Genomic DNA, 25,283 nt, shown 5'->3' on the forward strand with positions numbered 1-25,283 from the left:
GACTATGACTGTGTGAGGGAGAGGGACTGTGTCTGTGTGAGGGAGAGGGACTGTGACTGTGTGAGGGAGAGGGACTGTGACTGTGTGAGGGAGAGGGACTGTGACTGTGTGAGGGAGAGGGACTGTGACTGTAACTGTGACTGTGTGAGGGAGAGGGACTGTGACTGTGACTGTGAGGGACTGTGTGAGGGAGAGGGACTGTAACTGTGTGAGGGAGAGGGACTGTGACTGTTTGAGGGAGAGGGACTGTGACTGTGTGAGGGAGAGGGACTGTGACTGTGTGAGGGAGAGGGACTGTGACTGTGTGAGGGAGAGGGACTGTGACTGTGACTGTGACTGTGTGAGGGAGAGGGACTGTGACTGTGACTGTGAGGGACTGTGTGAGGGACTGTGACTGTAACTGTGTGAGGGAGAGGGACTGTGACTGTGACTGTGACTGTGTGAGGGAGAGGGACTGTGACTGTGTGAGGGAGAAGGACTGTGACTGTGTGAGGGAGAGGGACTGTGACTGTGACTCTTACTGTGTGAGGGAGAGGGACTGTGACTGTGACTGTGTGAGGGAGAGGGACTGTGACTGTGACTGTGACTGTGTGAGGGAGAGGGACTGTGACTGTGACTCTTACTGTTTGAGGGAGAGGGACTGTGACTGTGACTGTGTGAGGGAGAGGGACTGTGACTGTGACTGTGTGAGGGAGAGGGACTGTGACTGTGACTATGTGAGGGAGAGGGACTGTGACTGTGAGGGACTGTGTGAGGGAGAGGGACTGTGACATTGACTGTGAGGGACTGTGTGAGGGAGAGGGACTGTGACTGTGAGGGACTGTGTGAGCGAGAGGGACTGTGACTGTGTGAGGGAGAGGGACTGTGACTGTGTGAGGGAGAGGGACTGTGACTGTGACTGTGTGAGCGAGAGGGACTGTGACTGTGAGGGACTGTGTGAGGGAGAGGGACTGTGACTGTGACTGTAAGGGACTGTGTGAGGGAGAGGGACTGTGACTGTGTGAGTTAGAGGGACTGTGACTGTGACTGTGTGAGGGAGAGGGACTTTGACTGTGTGAGGGCGAGGGACCGTGACTGTGTGAGGGAGAGGGACTGTGACTGTGACTGTGACTGTGTGAGGGAGAGGGACTGTGACTGTGACTGTGACTGTGTGAGGGAGAGGGACTGTGACTGTGACTATGACTGTGTGAGGGAGAGGGACTGTGACTCTGTGAGGGAGAGGGACTGTGACTGACTGTGTGAGGGAGAGGGACTGTGACTGTGTGAGGGGGAGGGACTGTGACTGACTGTGTGAGGGAGAGGGACTGTGACTGTGACTGTGTGAGGGAGAGGGACTGTGACTGTGTGAGGGAGAGGGACTGTGACTGTGACTGTGTGAGCGAGAGGGACTGTGACTGACTGTGTGAGGGAGAGGGATTGTGACTGTGTGAGGGGGAGGGACTGTGACTGTGTGAGGGAGAGGGACTGTGACTGTGACTGTGTGAGGGAGAGGGACTGTGACTGTGTGAGGGAGAGGGACTGTGACTGTGACTGTGTGAGCGAGAGGGACTGTGACTGTGACTGTGTGAGGGAGAGGGACTGTGACTGTGTGAGGGAGAGGGACTGTGACTGTGTGAGGGTGAGGGACTGTGCCTGTGTGAGGGAGAGGGACTGTGACTGTGACTGTGTGAGGGAGAGGGACTGTGACTGTGACTGTTACTGTGTGAGGGAGAGGGACTGTGACTCTGTGAGGGAGAGGGACTGTGTCTGTGTGAGGGAGAGGGACTGTGACTGTGTGAGGGAGAGGGACTGTGACTGTGACTCTTACTGTGTGAGGGAGAGGGACTGTGACTGTGACTGTGTGAGGGAGAGGGACTGTGACTGTGTGAGGGAGAGGGACTGTGACTGTGTCAGGGAGAGGGACTGTGACTGTGACTGTGTGAGGGAGAGGGATTGTGACTGTGTGAGGGAGAGGGACTGTGACTGACTGTGTGAGGGAGAGGGACTGTGACTGTGACTGTGTGAGGGAGAGGGACTGTGACTGTGTGAGGGAGAGGGACTGTGACTGTGACTGTGTGAGCGAGAGGGACTGTGACTGTGACTGTGTGAGGGAGAGGGACTGTGACTGTGTGAGGGAGAGGGACTGTGACTGTGTGAGGGTGAGGGACTGTGACTGTGTGAGGGAGAGGGACTGTGACTGTGACTGTGTGAGGGAGAGGGACTGTGACTGTGACTGTGACTGTGTGAGGGAGAGGGACTGTGACTGTGACTGTGTGAGGGAGAGGGACTGTGACTCTGTGAGGGAGAGGGACTGTGACTGTGACTCTTACTGTGTGAGGGAGAGGGACTGTGACTGTGACTGTGTGAGGGAGAGGGACTGTGTCTGTGTGAGGGAGAGGGACTGTGACTGTGTGAGGGAGAGGGACTGTGACTGTGACTCTTACTGTGTGAGGGAGAGGGACTGTGACTGTGACTGTGTGAGGGAGAGGGACTGTGACTGTGTGAGGGAGAGGGACTGTGACTGTGTCAGGGAGAGGGACTGTGACTGTGACTGTGTGAGGGAGAGGGATTGTGACTGTGTGAGGCAGAGGGACTGTGACTGTGTGAGGGAGAGGGACTGTGACTGTGACTGTGTGAGGGAGAGGTACTGTGACTGTGTGAGGGAGAGGGACTGTGTGAGGGAGAGGGACTATGACTGTGTGAGGGAGAGGGACTGTGACTGTGACTGTGTGAGCGAGAGGGACTGTGACTGTGACTGTGTGAGGGAGAGGGACTGTGTGAGGGAGAGGGACTGTGACTGTGTTAGGGAGAGGGACTGTGACTGTGTGAGGGAGAGGGACTGTGACTGTGACTGTGACTGTGTGATGGAGAGGGACTGTGACTGTGACAGTGACTGTGAGAGGGAGAGGGACTGTGACTGTGACTGTGACTGTGTGATGGAGAGGGACTGTGACTGTGACTGTGTGAGGGAGAGGGACTGTGACTGTGACTGTGACTGTGTGAGGGAGAGGGACTGTGACTGTGACTGTGACTGTGTGAGGGAGAGGGACTGTGACTGTGACTGTGTTGAGGGAGAGGGACTGTGACTGTGACTGTGTGAGGGAGAAGGACTATGACTGTGTGAGGGAGAGGGACTGTGACTCTGTGAGGGAGAGGGACTGTGACTGTGTGAGGGAGAGAGACTGTGACTGACTGTGTGAGGGAGAGGGACTGTGACTGTGACTGTGACTGTGTCAGGGAGAGGGACTGTGACTGTGACTGTGTGAGGGAGAGGGACTGTGACTGTGACTGTGACTGTGTGAGGGAGAGGGACTGTGACTGTGACTGTGACTGTGTCAGGGAGAGGGACTGCGTGAGGGAGAGGTACTGTGACTGTGACTGTGTGAGGGAGAGGGACTGTGACTGTGACTGTGACTGTGCGAGGGAGAGGGACTGTGACTGTGAGGGACTGTGTGAGGGAGAGGGACTGTGACTGTGACTGTGAGGGACTGTGTGAGGGAGAGGGACTGTGACTGTGTGAGGGAGAGGGACTGTGACTGACTGTGTGAGGGAGAGGGACTGTGACTGTGACTGTGTCAGGGAGAGGGACTTTGACTGTGTGAGGGAGAGGGACTGTGACTGTGACTGTGTGAGCGAGAGGGACTGTGACTGTTAGTGTGTGAGGGAGAGGGACTGTGACTGTGTGAGGGAGAGGGACTGTGACTGTGTGAGGGAGAGGGACTGTGACTGTGTGAGGGAGAGGGACTGTGACTGTGATTGTGACTGTGTGAGGGAGAGGGACTGTGACTGTGTGAGGGAGAGGGACTGTGACTGTGTGAGGGTGAGGGACTGTGACTGTGTGAGGGAGAGGGACTGTGACTGTGTGAGTGAGAGGGATTGTGACTGTGTGAGGGCAAGGGACTGTGACTGTGACTGTGTGAGGGAGAGGGACTGTAACTGTGTGAGGGAGAGGGATTGTGACTGTGACTGTGTGAGCGAGAGGGACTGTGACTGTGTGAGGGAGAGGGACTGTGACTGTGACTGTGTGAGGGAGAGGGACTGTAACTGTGTGAGGTAGAGGGATTGTGACTGTGACTGTGTGAGCGAGAGGGACTGTGACTGTGTGAGGGAAAGGGACTGTGTCTGTGTGATGGAGAGGGACTGTGACTGTGTGAGGGAGAGGGACTGTGACTGTGACTGTGTGAGGGAGAGGGACTGTGACTGTGACTGTGAGGGACTGTGTGAGGGAGAGGGACTGTGACTGTGACTGTGAGGGACTGTGTGAGGAAGAGGGACTGTGACTGTGAGGGACTGTGTGAGCGAGAGGGACTGTGACTGTGTGAGGGAGAGGGACGTTGACTGTGACTGTGACTGTGACAGGGAGAGGGACTTTGACTGTGTGAGGGAGAGGGACTGTGACTGTGTGAGGTAGAGGGACTGTGACTGTGTGAGGGAGAGGGACTGTGACTGTGACTGTGTGAGCGAGAGGGACTGTGACTGTGACTGTGTGAGGGAGAGGGACTGTGACTGTGACTGTGTGAGGGAGAGTGACTGTGACTGTTATTGTGACTATGTGAGGGCGAGGGACTGTGACTGTGTGAGGGCGAGGGACTGTGACTGTGTGAGTGAGAGGGACTGTGACTGTGTGAGGGAGAGGGACTGTGACTGTGACTGTGTGAGGGAGAGGGACTGTAACTGTGTGAGGGAGAGGGACTGTGACTGTGACTGTGTGAGGGAGAAGGACTATGACTGTGTCAGGGAGAGGGACTGTGACTGTGACTGTGTGAGGGAGAGGGACTGTGACTGTGTGAGGTAGAGGGACTGTGACTGTGTGAGGGAGAGGGACTGTGACTGTGACTGTGTGAGGGAGAGGGACTGTGACTGTGTGAGGTAGAGGGACTGTGACTGTGTGAGGGAGAGGGACTGTGACTGTGACTGTGTGAGGGAGAGGGACTGTGACTGTGACTGTGTGAGGGAGAGGGACTGTGACTGTGAGTGTGTGAGGGAAAGGGACTGTGACTGTGTGAGCGAGAGGGACTGTGACTGTGACTGTGTGAGGGAGAGGGACTGTGACTGTGAGTGTGTGAGGGAGAGGGACTGTGACTGTGTGAGGGAGAGGGACTGTGACTGTGTGAGGGCGAGGGACTGTGACTGTGTGAGGGAGAGGGACTGTGACTGTGTGAGGGAGAGGGACTGTGACTGTGACTGTGACTGTGTGAGGGAGAGGGACTGTGACTGTGACTGTGAGGCACTGTGTGAGGGAGAGGGACTGTGACTGTGACTGTGAGGGACTGTATGAGGGAGAGGGACGTTGACTGTGACTGTGAGGGACTGTGTGAGGGAGGGGGACTGTGACTGTGACTGTGTGAGGGAGAGGGACTGTGACTGTGAGGGACTGTGTGAGGGAGAGGGACTGTGACTGTGACGGACTGTATGAGGGAGAGGGACTGTGACTGTGACTGTGACTGTGAGGGACTGTGTGAGGGAGAGGGACTGTGACTGTGAGGGACTGTGTGAGGGAGAGGGACTGTGACTGTGACTATGAGGGACTGTGTGAGGGAGAGGGACTGTGACTGTGTGAGGGAGAGGGACTGTGACTGTGACTGTGACTGTGTGAGGGAGAGGGACTGTGACTGTGTGAGGGAAAGGGGCTGTGACTGTGAGGGACTGTGTGAGGGAGATGGACTGTGACTGTGACTGTGACTGTGTGAGGGAGATGGACTGTGACTGTGACTGTGACTGTGTGAGGGAGAGGGACTGTGACTGTGACTGTGAGGGACTGTATGAGGAAGAGGGACTGTGACTGTGAGGGACTGTGTGAGCGAGAGGGACTGTGACTGTGTGAGGGAGAGGGACTGTGACTGTGACTGTGTGAGGGAGAGGGATTGTGACTGTGTGAGGGAGAGGGACTGTGACTGACTGTGTGAGGGAGAGGGACTGTGACTGTGACTGTGTGAGGGAGAGGGACTGTGACTGTGTGAGGGAGAGGGACTGTGACTGTGACTGTGTGAGCGAGAGGGACTGTAACTGTGACTGTGTGAGGGAGAGGGACTGTGACTGTGTGAGGGAGAGGGACTGTGACTGTGTGAGGGTGAGGGACTGTGACTGTGTGAGGGAGAGGGACTGTGACTGTGACTGTGTGAGGGAGAGGGACTGTGACTGTGACTGTGACTGTGTGAGGGAGAGGGACTGTGACTGTGACTGTGTGAGGGAGAGGGACTGTGACTCTGTGAGGGAGAGGGACTGTGACTGTGACTCTTACTGTGTGAGGGAGAGGGACTGTGACTGTGACTGTGTGAGGGAGAGGGACTGTGTCTGTGTGAGGGAGAGGGACTGTGACTGTGTGAGGGAGAGGGACTGTGACTGTGACTCTTACTGTGTGAGGGAGAGGGACTGTGACTGTGACTGTGTGAGGGAGAGGGACTGTGACTGTGTCAGGGAGAGGGACTGTGACTGTGACTGTGTGAGGGAGAGGGATTGTGACTGTGTGAGGTAGAGGGACTGTGACTGTGTGAGGGAGAGGGACTGTGACTGTGACTGTGTGAGGGAGAGGTACTGTGACTGTGTGAGGGAGAGGGACTGTGTGAGGGAGAGGGACTATGACTGTGTGAGGGAGAGGGACTGTGACTGTGACTGTGTGAGCGAGAGGGACTGTGACTGTGACTGTGTGAGGGAGAGGGACTGTGACTGTGTGAGGGAGAGGGACTGTGACTGTGTGAGGGAGAGGGACTGTGACTGTGACTGTGACTGTGTGATGGAGAGGGACTGTGACTGTGACAGTGACTGTGTGAGGGAGAGGGACTGTGACTGTGACTGTGACTGTGTGATGGAGAGGGACTGTGACTGTGACTGTGTGAGGGAGAGGGACTGTGACTGTGACTGTGACTGTGTGAGGGAGAGGGACTGTGACTGTGACTGTGACTGTGTGAGGGAGAGGGACTGTGACTGTGACTGTGTGAGGGAGAGGGACTGTGACTGTGACTGTGTGAGGGAGAAGGACTATGACTGTGTGAGGGAGAGGGACTGTGACTCTGTGAGGGAGAGGGACTGTGACTGTGTGAGGGAGAGAGACTGTGACTGACTGTGTGAGGGAGAGGGACTGTGACTGTGACTGTGACTGTGTCAGGGAGAGGGACTGTGACTGTGACTGTGTGAGGGAGAGGGACTGTGACTGTGACTGTGACTGTGTGAGGGAGAGGGACTGTGACTGTGACTGTGACTGTGTCAGGGAGAGGGACTGTGTGAGGGAGAGGTACTGTGACTGTGACTGTGTGAGGGAGAGGGACTGTGACTGTGACTGTGACTGTGCGAGGGAGAGGGACTGTGACTGTGAGGGACTGTGTGAGGGAGAGGGACTGTGACTGTGACTGTGAGGGACTGTGTGAGGGAGAGGGACTGTGACTGTGTGAGGGAGAGGGACTGTGACTGACTGTGTGAGGGAGAGGGACTGTGACTGTGACTGTGTCAGGGAGAGGGACTTTGACTGTGTGAGGGAGAGGGACTGTGACTGTGACTGTGTGAGCGAGAGGGACTGTGACTGTTAGTGTGTGAGGGAGAGGGACTGTGACTGTGTGAGGGAGAGGGACTGTGACTGTGTGAGGGAGAGGGACTGTGACTGTGTGAGGGAGAGGGACTGTGACTGTGATTGTGACTGTGTGAGGGAGAGGGACTGTGACTGTGTGAGGGAGAGTGACTGTGACTGTGTGAGGGTGAGGGACTGTGACTGTGTGAGGGAGAGGGACTGTGACTGTGTGAGGGAGAGGGATTGTGACTGTGTGAGGGCAAGGGACTGTGACTGTGACTGTGTGAGGGAGAGGGACTGTAACTGTGTGAGGGAGAGGGATTGTGACTGTGACTGTGTGAGCGAGAGGGACTGTGACTGTGTGAGGGAGAGGGACTGTGACTGTGACTGTGTGAGGGAGAGGGACTGTAACTGTGTGAGGTAGAGGGATTGTGACTGTGACTGTGTGAGCGAGAGGGACTGTGACTGTGTGAGGGAAAGGGACTGTGTCTGTGTGATGGAGAGGGACTGTGACTGTGTGAGGGAGAGGGACTGTGACTGTGACTGTGTGAGGGAGAGGGACTGTGACTGTGACTGTGAGGGACTGTGTGAGGGAGAGGGACTGTGACTGTGACTGTGAGGGACTGTGTGAGGAAGAGGGACTGTGACTGTGAGGGACTGTGTGAGCGAGAGGGACTGTGACTGTGTGAGGGAGAGGGACGTTGACTGTGACTGTGACAGGGAGAGGGACTTTGACTGTGTGAGGGAGAGGGACTGTGACTGTGTGAGGTAGAGGGACTGTGACTGTGTGAGGGAGAGGGACTGTGACTGTGACTGTGTGAGCGAGAGGGACTGTGACTGTGACTGTGTGAGGGAGAGGGACTGTGACTGTGACTGTGTGAGGGAGAGTGACTGTGACTGTTATTGTGACTATGTGAGGGCGAGGGACTGTGACTGTGTGAGGGCGAGGGACTGTGACTGTGTGAGTGAGAGGGACTGTGACTGTGTGAGGGAGAGGGACTGTGACTGTGACTGTGTGAGGGAGAGGGACTGTAACTGTGTGAGGGAGAGGGACTGTGACTGTGACTGTGTGAGGGAGAAGGACTATGACTGTGTCAGGGAGAGGGACTGTGACTGTGACTGTGTGAGGGAGAGGGACTGTGACTGTGTGAGGTAGAGGGACTGTGACTGTGTGAGGGAGAGGGACTGTGACTGTGACTGTGTGAGGGAGAGGGACTGTGACTGTGTGAGGTAGAGGGACTGTGACTGTGTGAGGGAGAGGGACTGTGACTGTGACTGTGTGAGGGAGAGGGACTGTGACTGTGACTGTGTGAGGGAGAGGGACTGTGACTGTGAGTGTGTGAGGGAAAGGGACTGTGACTGTGTGAGCGAGAGGGACTGTGACTGTGACTGTGTGAGGGAGAGGGACTGTGACTGTGAGTGTGTGAGGGAGAGGGACTGTGACTGTGTGAGGGAGAGGGACTGTGACTGTGTGAGGGCGAGGGACTGTGACTGTGTGAGGGAGAGGGACTGTGACTGTGTGAGGGAGAGGGACTGTGACTGTGACTGTGACTGTGTGAGGGAGAGGGACTGTGACTGTGACTGTGAGGCACTGTGTGAGGGAGAGGGACTGTGACTGTGACTGTGAGGGACTGTATGAGGGAGAGGGACGTTGACTGTGACTGTGACTGTGAGGGACTGTGTGAGGGAGGGGGACTGTGACTGTGACTGTGTGAGGGAGAGGGACTGTGACTGTGAGGGACTGTGTGAGGGAGAGGGACTGTGACTGTGACTGTGACTGTGTGAGGGAGAGGGACTGTGACTGTGACTGTGTGAGGGAGAGGGACTGTGACTGTGACTGTGTGAGGGAGAAGGACTATGACTGTGTGAGGGAGAGGGACTGTGACTCTGTGAGGGAGAGGGACTGTGACTGTGTGAGGGAGAGAGACTGTGACTGACTGTGTGAGGGAGAGGGACTGTGACTGTGACTGTGACTGTGTGAGGGAGAGGGACTGTGACTGTGACTGTGTGAGGGAGAGGGACTGTGACTGTGACTGTGACTGTGTGAGGGAGAGGGACTGTGACTGTGTGAGGTAGAGGGACTGTGACTGTGTGAGGGAGAGGGACTGTGACTGTGACTGTGTGAGCGAGAGGGACTGTGACTGTGACTGTGTGAGGGAGAGGGACTGTGACTGTGACTGTGTGAGGGAGAGTGACTGTGACTGTTATTGTGACTATGTGAGGGCGAGGGACTGTGACTGTGTGAGGGCGAGGGACTGTGACTGTGTGAGTGAGAGGGACTGTGACTGTGTGAGGGAGAGGGACTGTGACTGTGACTGTGTGAGGGAGAGGGACTGTAACTGTGTGAGGGAGAGGGACTGTGACTGTGACTGTGTGAGGGAGAAGGACTATGACTGTGTCAGGGAGAGGGACTGTGACTGTGACTGTGTGAGGGAGAGGGACTGTGACTGTGTGAGGTAGAGGGACTGTGACTGTGTGAGGGAGAGGGACTGTGACTGTGACTGTGTGAGGGAGAGGGACTGTGACTGTGTGAGGTAGAGGGACTGTGACTGTGTGAGGGAGAGGGACTGTGACTGTGACTGTGTGAGGGAGAGGGACTGTGACTGTGACTGTCTGAGGGAGAGGGACTGTGACTGTGAGTGTGTGAGGGAAAGGGACTGTGACTGTGTGAGGGCGAGGGACTGTGACTGTGTGAGGGAGAGGGACTGTGACTGTGTGAGGGAGAGGGACTGTGACTGTGACTGTGACTGTGTGAGGGAGAGGGACTGTGACTGTGACTGTGAGGCACTGTGTGAGGGAGAGGGACTGTGACTGTGACTGTGAGGGACTGTATGAGGGAGAGGGACGTTGACTGTGACTGTGACTGTGAGGGACTGTGTGAGGGAGGGGGACTGTGACTGTGACTGTGTGAGGGAGAGGGACTGTGACTGTGAGGGACTGTGTGAGGGAGAGGGACTGTGACTGTGACGGACTGTATGAGGGAGAGGGACTGTGACTGTGACTGTGACTGTGAGGGACTGTGTGAGGGAGAGGGACTGTGACTGTGAGGGACTGTGTGAGGGAGAGGGACTGTGACTGTGACTATGAGGGACTGTGTGAGGGAGAGGGACTGTGACTGTGTGAGGGAGAGGGACTGTGACTGTGACTGTGACTGTGTGAGGGAGAGGGACTGTGACTGTGTGAGGGAAAGGGGCTGTGACTGTGAGGGACTGTGTGAGGGAGATGGACTGTGACTGTGACTGTGACTGTGTGAGGGAGATGGACTGTGACTGTGACTGTGACTGTGTGAGGGAGAGGGACTGTGACTGTGACTGTGAGGGACTGTATGAGGAAGAGGGACTGTGACTGTGAGGGACTGTGTGAGCGAGAGGGACTGTGACTGTGTGAGGGAGAGGGACTGTGACTGTGTCAGGGAGAGGGACTGTGACTGTGACTGTGTGAGGGAGAGGGATTGTGACTGTGTGAGGGAGAGGGACTGTGACTGACTGTGTGAGGGAGAGGGACTGTGACTGTGACTGTGTGAGGGAGAGGGACTGTGACTGTGTGAGGGAGAGGGACTGTGACTGTGACTGTGTGAGCGAGAGGGACTGTAACTGTGACTGTGTGAGGGAGAGGGACTGTGACTGTGTGAGGGAGAGGGACTGTGACTGTGTGAGGGTGAGGGACTGTGACTGTGTGAGGGAGAGGGACTGTGACTGTGACTGTGTGAGGGAGAGGGACTGTGACTGTGACTGTGACTGTGTGAGGGAGAGGGACTGTGACTGTGACTGTGTGAGGGAGAGGGACTGTGACTCTGTGAGGGAGAGGGACTGTGACTGTGACTCTTACTGTGTGAGGGAGAGGGACTGTGACTGTGACTGTGTGAGGGAGAGGGACTGTGTCTGTGTGAGGGAGAGGGACTGTGACTGTGTGAGGGAGAGGGACTGTGACTGTGACTCTTACTGTGTGAGGGAGAGGGACTGTGACTGTGACTGTGTGAGGGAGAGGGACTGTGACTGTGTCAGGGAGAGGGACTGTGACTGTGACTGTGTGAGGGAGAGGGATTGTGACTGTGTGAGGTAGAGGGACTGTGACTGTGTGAGGGAGAGGGACTGTGACTGTGACTGTGTGAGGGAGAGGTACTGTGACTGTGTGAGGGAGAGGGACTGTGTGAGGGAGAGGGACTATGACTGTGTGAGGGAGAGGGACTGTGACTGTGACTGTGTGAGCGAGAGGGACTGTGACTGTGACTGTGTGAGGGAGAGGGACTGTGACTGTGTGAGGGAGAGGGACTGTGACTGTGTGAGGGAGAGGGACTGTGACTGTGACTGTGACTGTGTGATGGAGAGGGACTGTGACTGTGACAGTGACTGTGTGAGGGAGAGGGACTGTGACTGTGACTGTGACTGTGTGATGGAGAGGGACTGTGACTGTGACTGTGTGAGGGAGAGGGACTGTGACTGTGACTGTGACTGTGTGAGGGAGAGGGACTGTGACTGTGACTGTGACTGTGTGAGGGAGAGGGACTGTGACTGTGACTGTGTGAGGGAGAGGGACTGTGACTGTGACTGTGTGAGGGAGAAGGACTATGACTGTGTGAGGGAGAGGGACTGTGACTCTGTGAGGGAGAGGGACTGTGACTGTGTGAGGGAGAGAGACTGTGACTGACTGTGTGAGGGAGAGGGACTGTGACTGTGACTGTGACTGTGTCAGGGAGAGGGACTGTGACTGTGACTGTGTGAGGGAGAGGGACTGTGACTGTGACTGTGACTGTTTGAGGGAGAGGGACTGTGACTGTGACTGTGACTGTGTCAGGGAGAGGGACTGTGTGAGGGAGAGGTACTGTGACTGTGACTGTGTGAGGGAGAGGGACTGTGACTGTGACTGTGACTGTGCGAGGGAGAGGGACTGTGACTGTGAGGGACTGTGTGAGGGAGAGGGACTGTGACTGTGACTGTGAGGGACTGTGTGAGGGAGAGGGACTGTGACTGTGTGAGGGAGAGGGACTGTGACTGTGACTGTGTCAGGGAGAGGGACTTTGACTGTGTGAGGGAGAGGGACTGTGACTGTGTGAGGGAGAGGGACTGTGACTGTGACTGTGTGAGGGAGAGGGACTGTGACTGTGTGAGGGAGAGGGACTGTGACTGTGACTGTGTGAGCGAGAGGGACTGTAACTGTGACTGTGTGAGGGAGAGGGACTGTGACTGTGTGAGGGAGAGGGACTGTGACTGTGTGAGGGTGAGGGACTGTGACTGTGTGAGGGAGAGGGACTGTGACTGTGACTGTGTGAGGGAGAGGGACTGTGACTGTGACTGTGTGAGGGAGAGGGACTGTGACTGTGACTGTGTGAGGGAGAGGGACTGTGACTCTGTGAGGGAGAGGGACTGTGACTGTGACTCTTACTGTGTGAGGGAGAGGGACTGTGACTGTGACTGTGTGAGGGAGAGGGACTGTGTCTGTGTGAGGGAGAGGGACTGTGACTGTGTGAGGGAGAGGGACTGTGACTGTGACTCTTACTGTGTGAGGGAGAGGGACTGTGACTGTGACTGTGTGAGGGAGAGGGACTGTGACTGTGTCAGGGAGAGGGACTGTGACTGTGACTGTGTGAGGGAGAGGGATTGTGACTGTGTGAGGTAGAGGGACTGTGACTGTGTGAGGGAGAGGGACTGTGACTGTGACTGTGTGAGGGAGAGGTACTGTGACTGTGTGAGGGAGAGGGACTGTGTGAGGGAGAGGGACTATGACTGTGTGAGGGAGAGGGACTGTGACTGTGACTGTGTGAGCGAGAGGGACTGTGACTGTGACTGTGTGAGGGAGAGGGACTGTGACTGTGTGAGGGAGAGGGACTGTGACTGTGTGAGGGAGAGGGACTGTGACTGTGACTGTGACTGTGTGATGGAGAGGGACTGTGACTGTGACAGTGACTGTGTGAGGGAGAGGGACTGTGACTGTGACTGTGACTGTGTGATGGAGAGGGACTGTGACTGTGACTGTGTGGGAGAGGGACTGTGACTGTGACTGTGACTGTGTGAGGGAGAGGGACTGTGACTGTGACTGTGTGAGGGAGAGGGACTGTGACTGTGACTGTGTGAGGGAGAGGGACTGTGACTGTGACTGTGTGAGGGAGAAGGACTATGACTGTGTGAGGGAGAGGGACTGTGACTCTGTGAGGGAGAGGGACTGTGACTGTGTGAGGGAGAGAGACTGTGACTGACTGTGTGAGGGAGAGGGACTGTGACTGTGACTGTGACTGTGTCAGGGAGAGGGACTGTGACTGTGACTGTGTGAGGGAGAGGGACTGTGACTGTGACTGTGACTGTGTGAGGGAGAGGGACTGTGACTGTGACTGTGACTGTGTCAGGGAGAGGGACTGTGTGAGGGAGAGGTACTGTGACTGTGACTGTGTGAGGGAGAGGGACTGTGACTGTGACTGTGACTGTGCGAGGGAGAGGGACTGTGACTGTGAGGGACTGTGTGAGGGAGAGGGACTGTGACTGTGACTGTGAGGGACTGTGTGAGGGAGAGGGACTGTGACTGTGTGAGGGAGAGGGACTGTGACTGACTGTGTGAGGGAGAGGGACTGTGACTGTGACTGTGTCAGGGAGAGGGACTTTGACTGTGTGAGGGAGAGGGACTGTGACTGTGACTGTGTGAGCGAGAGGGACTGTGACTGTTAGTGTGTAAGGGAGAGGGACTGTGACTGTGTGAGGGAGAGGGACTGTGACTGTGTGAGGGAGAGGGACTGTGACTGTGTGAGGGAGAGGGACTGTGACTGTGATTGTGACTGTGTGAGGGAGAGGGACTGTGACTGTGTGAGGGAGAGGGACTGTGACTGTGTGAGGGTGAGGGACTGTGACTGTGTGAGGGAGAGGGACTGTGACTGTGTGAGGGAGAGGGATTGTTACTGTGTGAGGGCAAGGGACTGTGACTGTGACTGTGTGAGGGAGAGGGACTGTAACTGTGTGAGGGAGAGGGATTGTGACTGTGACTGTGTGAGCGAGAGGGACTGTGACTGTGTGAGGGAGAGGGACTGTGACTGTGACTGTGTGAGGGAGAGGGACTGTAACTGTGTGAGGTAGAGGGATTGTGACTGTGACTGTGTGAGCGAGAGGGACTGTGACTGTGTGAGGGAAAGGGACTGTGTCTGTGTGATGGAGAGGGACTGTGACTGTGTGAGGGAGAGGGACTGTGACTGTGACTGTGTGAGGGAGAGGGACTGTGACTGTGACTGTGAGGGACTGTGTGAGGGAGAGGGACTGTGACTGTGACTGTGAGGGACTGTGTGAGGAAGAGGGACTGTGACTGTGAGGGACTGTGTGAGCGAGAGGGACTGTGACTGTGTGAGGGAGAGGGACGTTGACTGTGACTGTGACAGGGAGAGGGACTTTGACTGTGTGAGGGAGAGGGACTGTGACTGTGTGAGGTAGAGGGACTGTGACTGTGTGAGGGAGAGGGACTGTGACTGTGACTGTGTGAGCGAGAGGGACTGTGACTGTGACTGTGTGAGGGAGAGGGACTGTGACTGTGACTGTGTGAGGGAGAGTGACTGTGACTGTTATTGTGACTATGTGAGGGCGAGGGACTGTGACTGTGTGAGGGCGAGGGACTGTGACTGTGTGAGTGAGAGGGACTGTGACTGTGTGAGGGAGAGGGACTGTGACTGTGACTGTGTGAGGGAGAGGGACTGTAACTGTGTGAGGGAGAGGGACTGTGACTGTGACTGTGTGAGGGAGAAGGACTATGACTGTGTCAGGGAGAGGGACTGTGACTGTGACTGTGTGAGGGAGAGGGACTGTGACTGTGTGAGGTAGAGGGACTGTGACTGTGTGAGGGAGAGGGACTGTGACTGTGACTGTGTGAGGGAGAGGGACTGTGACTGTGTGAGGTAGAGGGACTGTGACTGTGTGAGGGAGAGGGACTGTGACTGTGACTGTGTGAGGGAGAGGGACTGTGACTGTGACTGTGTGAGGGAGAGGGACTGTGACTGTGAGTGTGTGAGGGAAAGGGACTGTGACTGTGTGAGCGAGAGGGACTGTGACTGTGACTGTGTGAGGGAGAGGGACTGTGACTGTGAGTGTGTGAGGGAGAGGGACTGTGACTGTGTGAGGGAGAGGGACTGTGACTGTGTGAGGGCGAGGGACTGTGACTGTGTGAGGGAGAGGGACTGTGACTGTGTGAGGGAGAGGGACTGTGACTGTGACTGTGACTGTGTGAGGGAGAGGGACTGTGACTGTGACTGTGAGGCACTGTGTGAGGGAGAGGGACTGTGACTGTGACTGTGAGGGACTGTATGAGGGAGAGGGACGTTGACTGTGACTGTGACTGTGAGGGACTGTGTGAGGGAGGGGGACTGTGACTGTGACTGTGTGAGGGAGAGGGACTGTGACTGTGAGGGACTGTGTGAGGGAGAGGGACTGTGACTGTGACTGTGACTGTGTGAGGGAGAGGGACTGTGACTGTGACTGTGTGAGGGAGAGGGACTGTGACTGTGACTGTGTGAGGGAGAAGGACTATGACTGTGTGAGGGAGAGAGACTGTGACTGTGTGAGGGAGAGAGACTGTGACTGACTGTGTGAGGGAGAGGGACTGTGACTGTGACTGTGACTGTGTCAGGGAGAGGGACTGTGACTGTGACTGTGTGAGGGAGAGGGACTGTGACTGTGACTGTGACTGTGTGAGGGAGAGGGACTGTGACTGTGTGAGGTAGAGGGACTGTGACTGTGTGAGGGAGAGGGACTGTGACTGTGACTGTGTGAGCGAGAGGGACTGTGACTGTGACTGTGTGAGGGAGAGGGACTGTGACTGTGACTGTGTGAGGGAGAGTGACTGTGACTGTTATTGTGACTATGTGAGGGCGAGGGACTGTGACTGTGTGAGGGCGAGGGACTGTGACTGTGTGAGTGAGAGGGACTGTGACTGTGTGAGGGAGAGGGACTGTGACTGTGACTGTGTGAGGGAGAGGGACTGTAACTGTGTGAGGGAGAGGGACTGTGACTGTGACTGTGTGAGGGAGAAGGACTATGACTGTGTCAGGGAGAGGGACTGTGACTGTGACTGTGTGAGGGAGAGGGACTGTGACTGTGTGAGGTAGAGGGACTGTGACTGTGTGAGGGAGAGGGACTGTGACTGTGACTGTGTGAGGGAGAGGGACTGTGACTGTGACTGTGACTGTGTCAGGGAGAGGGACTGTGACTGTGACTGTGTGAGGGAGAGGGACTGTGACTGTGACTGTGACTGTGTGAGGGAGAGGGACTGTGACTGTGTGAGGTAGAGGGACTGTGACTGTGTGAGGGAGAGGGACTGTGACTGTGACTGTGTGAGCGAGAGGGACTGTGACTGTGACTGTGTGAGGGAGAGGGACTGTGACTGTGACTGTGTGAGGGAGAGTGACTGTGACTGTTATTGTGACTATGTGAGGGCGAGGGACTGTGACTGTGTGAGGGCGAGGGACTGTGACTGTGTGAGTGAGAGGGACTGTGACTGTGTGAGGGAGAGGGACTGTGACTGTGACTGTGTGAGGGAGAGGGACTGTAACTGTGTGAGGGAGAGGGACTGTGACTGTGACTGTGTGAGGGAGAAGGACTATGACTGTGTCAGGGAGAGGGACTGTGACTGTGACTGTGTGAGGGAGAGGGACTGTGACTGTGTGAGGTAGAGGGACTGTGACTGTGTGAGGGAGAGGGACTGTGACTGTGACTGTGTGAGGGAGAGGGACTGTGACTGTGTGAGGTAGAGGGACTGTGACTGTGTGAGGGAGAGGGACTGTGACTGTGACTGTGTGAGGGAGAGGGACTGTGACTGTGACTGTGTGAGGGAGAGGGACTGTGACTGTGACTGTGTGAGGGAAAGGGACTGTGACTGTGTGAGCGAGAGGGACTGTGACTGTGACTGTGTGAGGGAGAGGGACTGTGACTGTGAGTGTGTGAGGGAGAGGGACTGTGACTGTGTGAGGGAGAGGGACTGTGACTGTGTGAGGGCGAGGGACTGTGACTGTGTGAGGGAGAGGGACTGTGACTGTGTGAGGGAGAGGGACTGTGACTGTGACTGTGTGAGGGAGAGGGACTGTGACTGTGACTGTGAGGCACTGTGTGAGGGAGAGGGACTGTGACTGTGACTGTGAGGGACTGTATGAGGGAGAGGGACGTTGACTGTGACTGTGACTGTGAGGGACTGTGTGAGGGAGGGGGACTGTGACTGTGACTGTGTGAGGGAGAGGGACTGTGACTGTGAGGGACTGTGTGAGGGAGAGGGACTGTGACTGTGACTGTGACTGTGTGAGGGAGAGGGACTGTGACTGTGACTGTGTGAGGGAGAGGGACTGTGACTGTGACTGTGTGAGGGAGAAGGACTATGACTGTGTGAGGGAGAGGGACTGTGACTCTGTGAGGGAGAGGGACTGTGACTGTGTGAGGGAGAGAGACTGTGACTGACTGTGTGAGGGAGAGGGACTGTGACTGTGACTGTGACTGTGTCAGGGAGAGGGACTGTGACTGTGACTGTGTGAGGGAGAGGGACTGTGACTGTGACTGTGTGAGGGAGAGGGACTGTGACTGTGACTGTGACTGTGTCAGGGAGAGGGACTGCGTGAGGGAGAGGTACTGTGACTGTGACTGTGTGAGGGAGAGGGACTGTGACTGTGACTGTGACTGTGCGAGGGAGAGGGACTGTGACTGTGAGGGACTGTGTGAGGGAGAGGGACTGTGACTGTGACTGTGAGGGACTGTGTGAGGGAGAGGGACTGTGACTGTGTGAGGGAGAGGGACTGTGACTGACTGTGTGAGGGAGAGGGACTGTGACTGTGACTGTGTCAGGGAGAGGGACTTTGACTGTGTGAGGGAGAGGGACTGTGACTGTGACTGTGTGAGCGAGAGGGACTGTGACTGTTAGTGTGTGAGGGAGAGGGACTGTGACTGTGTGAGGGAGAGGGACTGTGACTGTGTGAGGGAGAGGGACTGTGACTGTGTGAGGGAGAGGGACTGTGACTGTGATTGTGACTGTGTGAGGGAGAGGGACTGTGACTGTGTGAGGGAGAGGGACTGTGACTGTGTGAGGGTGAGGGACTGTGACTGTGTGAGGGAGAGGGACTGTGACTGTGTGAGGGAGAGGGATTGTGACTGTGTGAGGGCAAGGGACTGTGACTGTGACTGTGTGAGGGAGAGGGACTGTAACTGTGTGAGGGAGAGGGATTGTGACTGTGACTGTGTGAGCGAGAGGGACTGTGACTGTGTGAGGGAGAGGGACTGTGACTGTGACTGTGTGAGGGAGAGGGACTGTAACTGTGTGAGGTAGAGGGATTGTGACTGTGACTGTGTGAGCGAGAGGGACTGTGACTGTGTGAGGGAAAGAGACTGTGTCTGTGTGATGGAGAGGGACTGTGACTGTGTGAGGGAGAGGGACTGTGACTGTGACTGTGTGAGGGAGAGGGACTGTGACTGTGACTGTGAGGGACTGTGTGAGGGAGAGGGACTGTGACTGTGACTGTGAGGGACTGTGTGAGGAAGAGGGACTGTGACTGTGAGGGACTGTGTGAGCGAGAGGGACTGTGACTGTGTGAGGGAGAGGGACGTTGACTGTGACTGTGACTGTGACAGGGAGAGGGACTTTGACTGTGTGAGGGAGAGGGACTGTGACTGTGTGAGGTAGAGGGACTGTGACTGTGTGAGGGAGAGGGACTGTGACTGTGACTGTGTGAGCGAGAGGGACTGTGACTGTGACTGTGTGAGGGAGAGGGACTGTGACTGTGACTGTGTGAGGGAGAGTGACTGTGACTGTTATTGTGACTATGTGAGGGCGAGGGACTGTGACTGTGTGAGGGCGAGGGACTGTGACTGTGTGAGTGAGAGGGACTGTGACTGTGTGAGGGAGAGGGACTGTGACTGTGACTGTGTGAGGGAGAGGGACTGTAACTGTGTGAGGGAGAGGGACTGTGACTGTGACTGTGTGAGGGAGAAGGACTATGACTGTGTCAGGGAGAGGGACTGTGACTGTGACTGTGTGAGGGAGAGGGACTGTGACTGTGTGAGGTAGAGGGACTGTGACTGTGTGAGGGAGAGGGACTGTGACTGTGACTGTGTGAGGGAGAGGGACTGTGACTGTGTGAGGTAGAGGGACTGTGACTGTGTGAGGGAGAGGGACTGTGACTGTGACTGTGTGAGGGAGAGGGACTGTGACTGTGACTGTGTGAGGGAGAGGGACTGTGACTGTGAGTGTGTGAGGGAAAGGGACTGTGACTGTGTGAGCGAGAGGGACTGTGACTGTGACTGTGTGAGGGAGAGGGACTGTGACTGTGAGTGTGTGAGGGAGAGGGACTGTGACTGTGTGAGGGAGAGGGACTGTGACTGTGTGAGGGCGAGGGACTGTGACTGTGTGAGGGAGAGGGACTGTGACTGTGTGAGGGAGAGGGACTGTGACTGTGACTGTGACTGTGTGAGGGAGAGGGACTGTGACTGTGACTGTGAGGCACTGTGTGAGGGAGAGGGACTGTGACTGTGACTGTGAGGGACTGGTTGAGGGAGAGGGACGTTGACTGTGACTGTGACTGTGAGGGACTGTGTGAGGGAGGGGGACTGTGACTGTGACTGTGTGAGGGAGAGGGACTGTGACTGTGAGGGACTGTGTGAGGGAGAGGGACTGTGACTGTGACGGACTGTATGAGGGAGAGGGACTGTGACTGTGACTGTGACTGTGTGAGGGAGAGGGACTGTGACTGTGAGGGACTGTGTGAGGGAGAGGGACTGTGACTGTGACTATGAGGGACTGTGTGAGGGAGAGGGACTGTGACTGTGTGAGGGAGAAGGACTGTGACTGTGACTGTGACTGTGTGAGGGAGAGGGACTGTGACTGTGTGAGGGAGAGGGACTGTGACTGTGTGAGGGAGAGGGATTGTGACTGTGTGAGGGCAAGGGACTGTGACTGTGACTGTGTGAGGGAGAGGGACTGTAACTGTGTGAGGGAGAGGGATTGTGACTGTGACTGTGTGAGCGAGAGGGACTGTGACTGTGTGAGGGAGAGGGACTGTGACTGTGACTGTGTGAGGGAGAGGGACTGTAACTGTGTGAGGTAGAGGGATTGTGACTGTGACTGTGTGAGCGAGAGGGACTGTGACTGTGTGAGGGAAAGGGACTGTGTCTGTGTGATGGAGAGGGACTGTGACTGTGTGAGGGAGAGGGACTGTGACTGTGACTGTGTGAGGGAGAGGGACTGTGACTGTGACTGTGAGGGACTGTGTGAGGGAGAGGGACTGTGACTGTGACTGTGAGGGACTGTGTGAGGAAGAGGGACTGTGACTGTGAGGGACTGTGTGAGCGAGAGGGACTTTGACTGTGTGAGGGAGAGGGACTGTGACTGTGTGAGGTAGAGGGACTGTGACTGTGTGAGGGAGAGGGACTGTGACTGTGACTGTGTGAGCGAGAGGGACTGTGACTGTGACTGTGTGAGGGAGAGGGACTGTGACTGTGACTGTGTGAGGGAGAGTGACTGTGACTGTTATTGTGACTATGTGAGGGCGAGGGACTGTGACTGTGTGAGGGCGAGGGACTGTGACTGTGTGAGTGAGAGGGACTGTGACTGTGTGAGGGAGAGGGACTGTGACTGTGACTGTGTGAGGGAGAGGGACTGTAACTGTGTGAGGGAGAGGGACTGTGACTGTGACTGTGTGAGGGAGAAGGACTATGACTGTGTCAGGGAGAGGGACTGTGACTGTGACTGTGTGAGGGAGAGGGACTGTGACTGTGTGAGGTAGAGGGACTGTGACTGTGTGAGGGAGAGGGACTGTGACTGTGACTGTGTGAGGGAGAGGGACTGTGACTGTGTGAGGTAGAGGGACTGTGACTGTGTGAGGGAGAGGGACTGTGACTGTGACTGTGTGAGGGAGAGGGACTGTGACTGTGACTGTGTGAGGGAGAGGGACTGTGACTGTGAGTGTGTGAGGGAAAGGGACTGTGACTGTGTGAGCGAGAGGGACTGTGACTGTGACTGTGTGAGGGAGAGGGACTGTGACTGTGAGTGTGTGAGGGAGAGGGACTGTGACTGTGTGAGGGAGAGGGACTGTGACTGTGTGAGGGCGAGGGACTGTGACTGTGTGAGGGAGAGGGACTGTGACTGTGTGAGGGAGAGGGACTGTGACTGTGACTGTGACTGTGTGAGGGAGAGGGACTGTGACTGTGACTGTGAGGCACTGTGTGAGGGAGAGGGACTGTGACTGTGACTGTGAGGGACTGTATGAGGGAGGGGGACTGTGACTGTGACTGTGTGAGGGAGAGGGACTGTGACTGTGACGGACTGTATGAGGGAGAGGGACTGTGACTGTGACTGTGTGAGGGACGTTGACTGTGACTGTGACTGTGAGGGACTGTGTGAGGGAGGGGGACTGTGACTGTGACTGTGTGAGGGAGAGGGACTGTGACTGTGACGGACTGTATGAGGGAGAGGGACTGTGACTGTGACTGTGACTGTGTGAGGGAGAGGGACTGTGACTGTGAGGGACTGTGTGAGGGAGAGGGACTGTGACTGTGACTATGAGGGACTGTGTGAGGGAGAGGGACTGTGACTGTGTGAGGGAGAGGGACTGTGACTGTGACTGTGACTGTGTGAGGGAGAGGGACTGTGACTGTGTGAGGGAAAGGGGCTGTGACTGTGAGGGACTGTGTGAGGGAGATGGACTGTGACTGTGACTGTGACTGTGTGAGGGAGATGGACTGTGACTGTGACTGTGTGAGGGAGAGGGACTGTGACTGTGACTGTGAGGGACTGTATGAGGAAGAGGGACTGTGACTGTGAGGGACTGTGTGAGCGAGAGGGACTGTGACTGTGTGAGGGAGAGGGACGTTGACTGTGACTGTGTCAGGGAGAGGGACTGTGACTGTGTGAGGGAGAGGGACTTTGACTGTGTGAGGGAGAGGGACTGTGACTGTGTGAGGTAGAGGGACTGTGACTGTGTGAGGGAGAGGGACTGTGACTGTGACTGTGTGAGCGAGAGGGACTGTGACTGTGACTGTGTGAGGGAGAGGGACTGTGACTGTGACTGTGTGAGGGAGAGGGACTGTGACTGTGATTGTGACTGTGTGAGGGCGAGGGACTGTGACTGTGTGAGTGAGAGGGACTGTGACTGTGTGAGGGAGAGGGACTGTAACTGTGTGAGGGAGAGGGATTGTGACTGTGACTGTGTGAGCGAGAGGGACTGTGAGTGTGACTGTGTGAGTGAGAGGGACTGTGACTGTGACTGTGTGAGGGAGAGGGACTGTGACTGTGTGAGGGAGAGGGACTGTGACTGTGACTGTTACTGTGTGAGGGAGAGGGACTGTGGCTGTGACTGTTTCTGTGACTTTGTGAGGAAGAGGGACTGTGACTTTGACTGTGACTGTGTGAGGGAGAGGGACTGTGACTGTGTGAGGGAGAGGGACTGTGACTGTGTGAGGGAGAGGGACTGTGACTGTGACTGTTACTGTGTGAGGGAGAGGGACTGTGACTGTGACTGTAACTGTGTGAGGCAGAGGGACTGTGACTGTGACTGTGACTGTGACTGTGTCAGGGAGAGGGACTGTGACTGTGACTGTGTGAGGGAGAGGGACTGTGACTGTGTGAGGGAGAGGGACTGTGACTGTGTGAGGGAGAGGGACTGTGACTGTGACTGTGTGAGGGAGAGGGACTGTGACTGTGTGAGGGAGAGGGACTGTGACTGTGACTGTGTGAGGGAGATGGACTGTGACTGTGATTGTGACTGTGTGAGGGAGAGGGACTGTGACTGTGTGAGGGAGAGGGACTGTGACTGTGACTGTGACTGTGTGAGGGACAGGGACTGTGACTGTGACTGTGTGAGGGAGAGGGACTGTGACTGTGTGAGGGAGAGGGACTGTGACTGTGTGAGGGAGAGGGACTGTGACTGTGACTGTTACTGTGTGAGGGAGAGGGACTGTGACTGTGACTGTTTCTGTGACTTTGTGAGGGAGAGGGACTGTGACTGTGACTGTAACTGTGTGAGGCAGAGGGACTGTGACTGTGACTGTGACTGTGACTGTGTCAGGGAGAGGGACTGTGACTGTGTGAGGGAGAGGGACTGTGACTGTGTGAGGGAGAGGGACTGTGACTGTGTGAGGGAGAGGGACTGTGACTGTGACTGTGTGAGGGAGAGGGACTGTGACTGTGTGAGGGAGAGGGACTGTGACTGTGTGAGGGAGAGGGACTGTGACTGTGACTGTGTGAGGGAGATGGACTGTGACTGTGATTGTGACTGTGTGAGGGAGAGGGACTGTGACTGTGTGAGGGAGAGGGACTGTGACTGTGACTGTGACTGTGTGAGGGACAGGGACTGTGACTGTGACTGTGTGAGGGAGAGGGACTCTGACTGTGTGAGGGAGAGGGACTGTGACTCTGTGAGGGAGAGGGACTGTGTCTGTGTGAGGGAGAGGGACTGTGACTGACTGTGTGAGGGAGAGGGACTGTGACTGTGACTGTGACTGTGTGAGGGAGAGGGACTGTGACTGTGACTGTGAAAGTGACTGTGTCAGGGAGAGGGACTGTGACTGTGTGAGGGAGAGGGACTGTGACTGTGACTGTGTGAAGGAGAGGGACTGTGACTGTGACTGTGAAAGTGACTGTGTGAAGGAGAGGGACTGTGACTGTGTGAGGGAGAGGGACTGTGACTGTGACTGTGTGAAGGAGAGGGACTGTGACTGTGACTGTGACTGTGTGAGGGAGAGGGACTGTGACTGTGACTGTGAAAGTGACTGTGTCAGGGAGAGGGACTGTGACTGTGTGAGGGAGAGGGACTGTGACTGTGACTGTGTGAGGGAGAGGGACTGTGACTGTGACTGTGTGAAGGAGAGGGACTGTGACTGTGACTGTGAAAGTGACTGTGTCAGGGAGAGGGACTGTGACTGTGTGAGGGAGAGGGACTGTGACTGTGACTGTGTGAAGGAGAGGGACTGTGACTGTGACTGTGTGAAGGAGAGGTACTGTGACTGTGACTGTGAAAGTGACTGTGTCAGGGAGAGGGACTGTGACTGTGTGAGGGAGAGGGACTGTGACTGTGACTGTGTGAGCGAGAGGGACTGTGACTGTGTGAGGGAGAGGGACTGTGACTGTGACTGTGTGAGCGAGAGGGACTGTGACTGTGACTGTGTGAGGGAGAGGGACTGTGACTGTGTGAGGGAGAGGGACTGTGACTGTGTGAGGGTGAGGGACTGTGACTGTGTGAGGGAGAGGGACTGTGACTGTGACTGTGTGAGGGAGAGGGACTTTGGTTGTGACTGTGACTGTGTGAGGGAGAGGGACTGTGACTGTGTGAGGGCGAGGGACTGTGACTGTGTGAGGGAGAGGCACTGTGACTGTGACTGTGACTGTGTGAGGGAGAGGGACTGTGACTGTGACTGTGACTGTGTGAGGGAGAGGGACTGTGACTGTGTGAGGGCGAGGGACTGTGACTGTGTGAGGGAGAGGGACTGTGACTGTGACTGTGACTGTGTGAGGGAGAGGGACTGTGACTGTGACTGTGACTGTGTGAGGGAGAGGGACTGTGACTCTGTGAGGGAGAGGGACTGTGTCTGTGTGAGGGAGAGGGATTGTGACTGTGTGAGGGAGAGGGACTGTGACTGACTGTGTGAGGGAGAGGGACTGTGACTGTGACTGTGTGAGGGAGAGGGACTGTGACTGTGACTGTGTGAGGGAGAGGGACTGTGTGAGGGAGAGGGACTGTGACTGTGTGAGGGAGAGGGACTGTGACTGTGTGAGGGAGAGGGACTGTGACTGTGACTGTGTGAGGGAGAGGGACTGTGACTGTGACTGTGACTGTGTGAGGGAGAGGGACTGTGACTGTGAGGGACTGTGT

Source organism: Nothobranchius furzeri, unplaced genomic scaffold, assembly GCF_043380555.1.
Source record: "Nothobranchius furzeri strain GRZ-AD unplaced genomic scaffold, NfurGRZ-RIMD1 Scf026, whole genome shotgun sequence".
NCBI classification, from domain to species: Eukaryota; Metazoa; Chordata; class Actinopteri; order Cyprinodontiformes; family Nothobranchiidae; genus Nothobranchius; species Nothobranchius furzeri.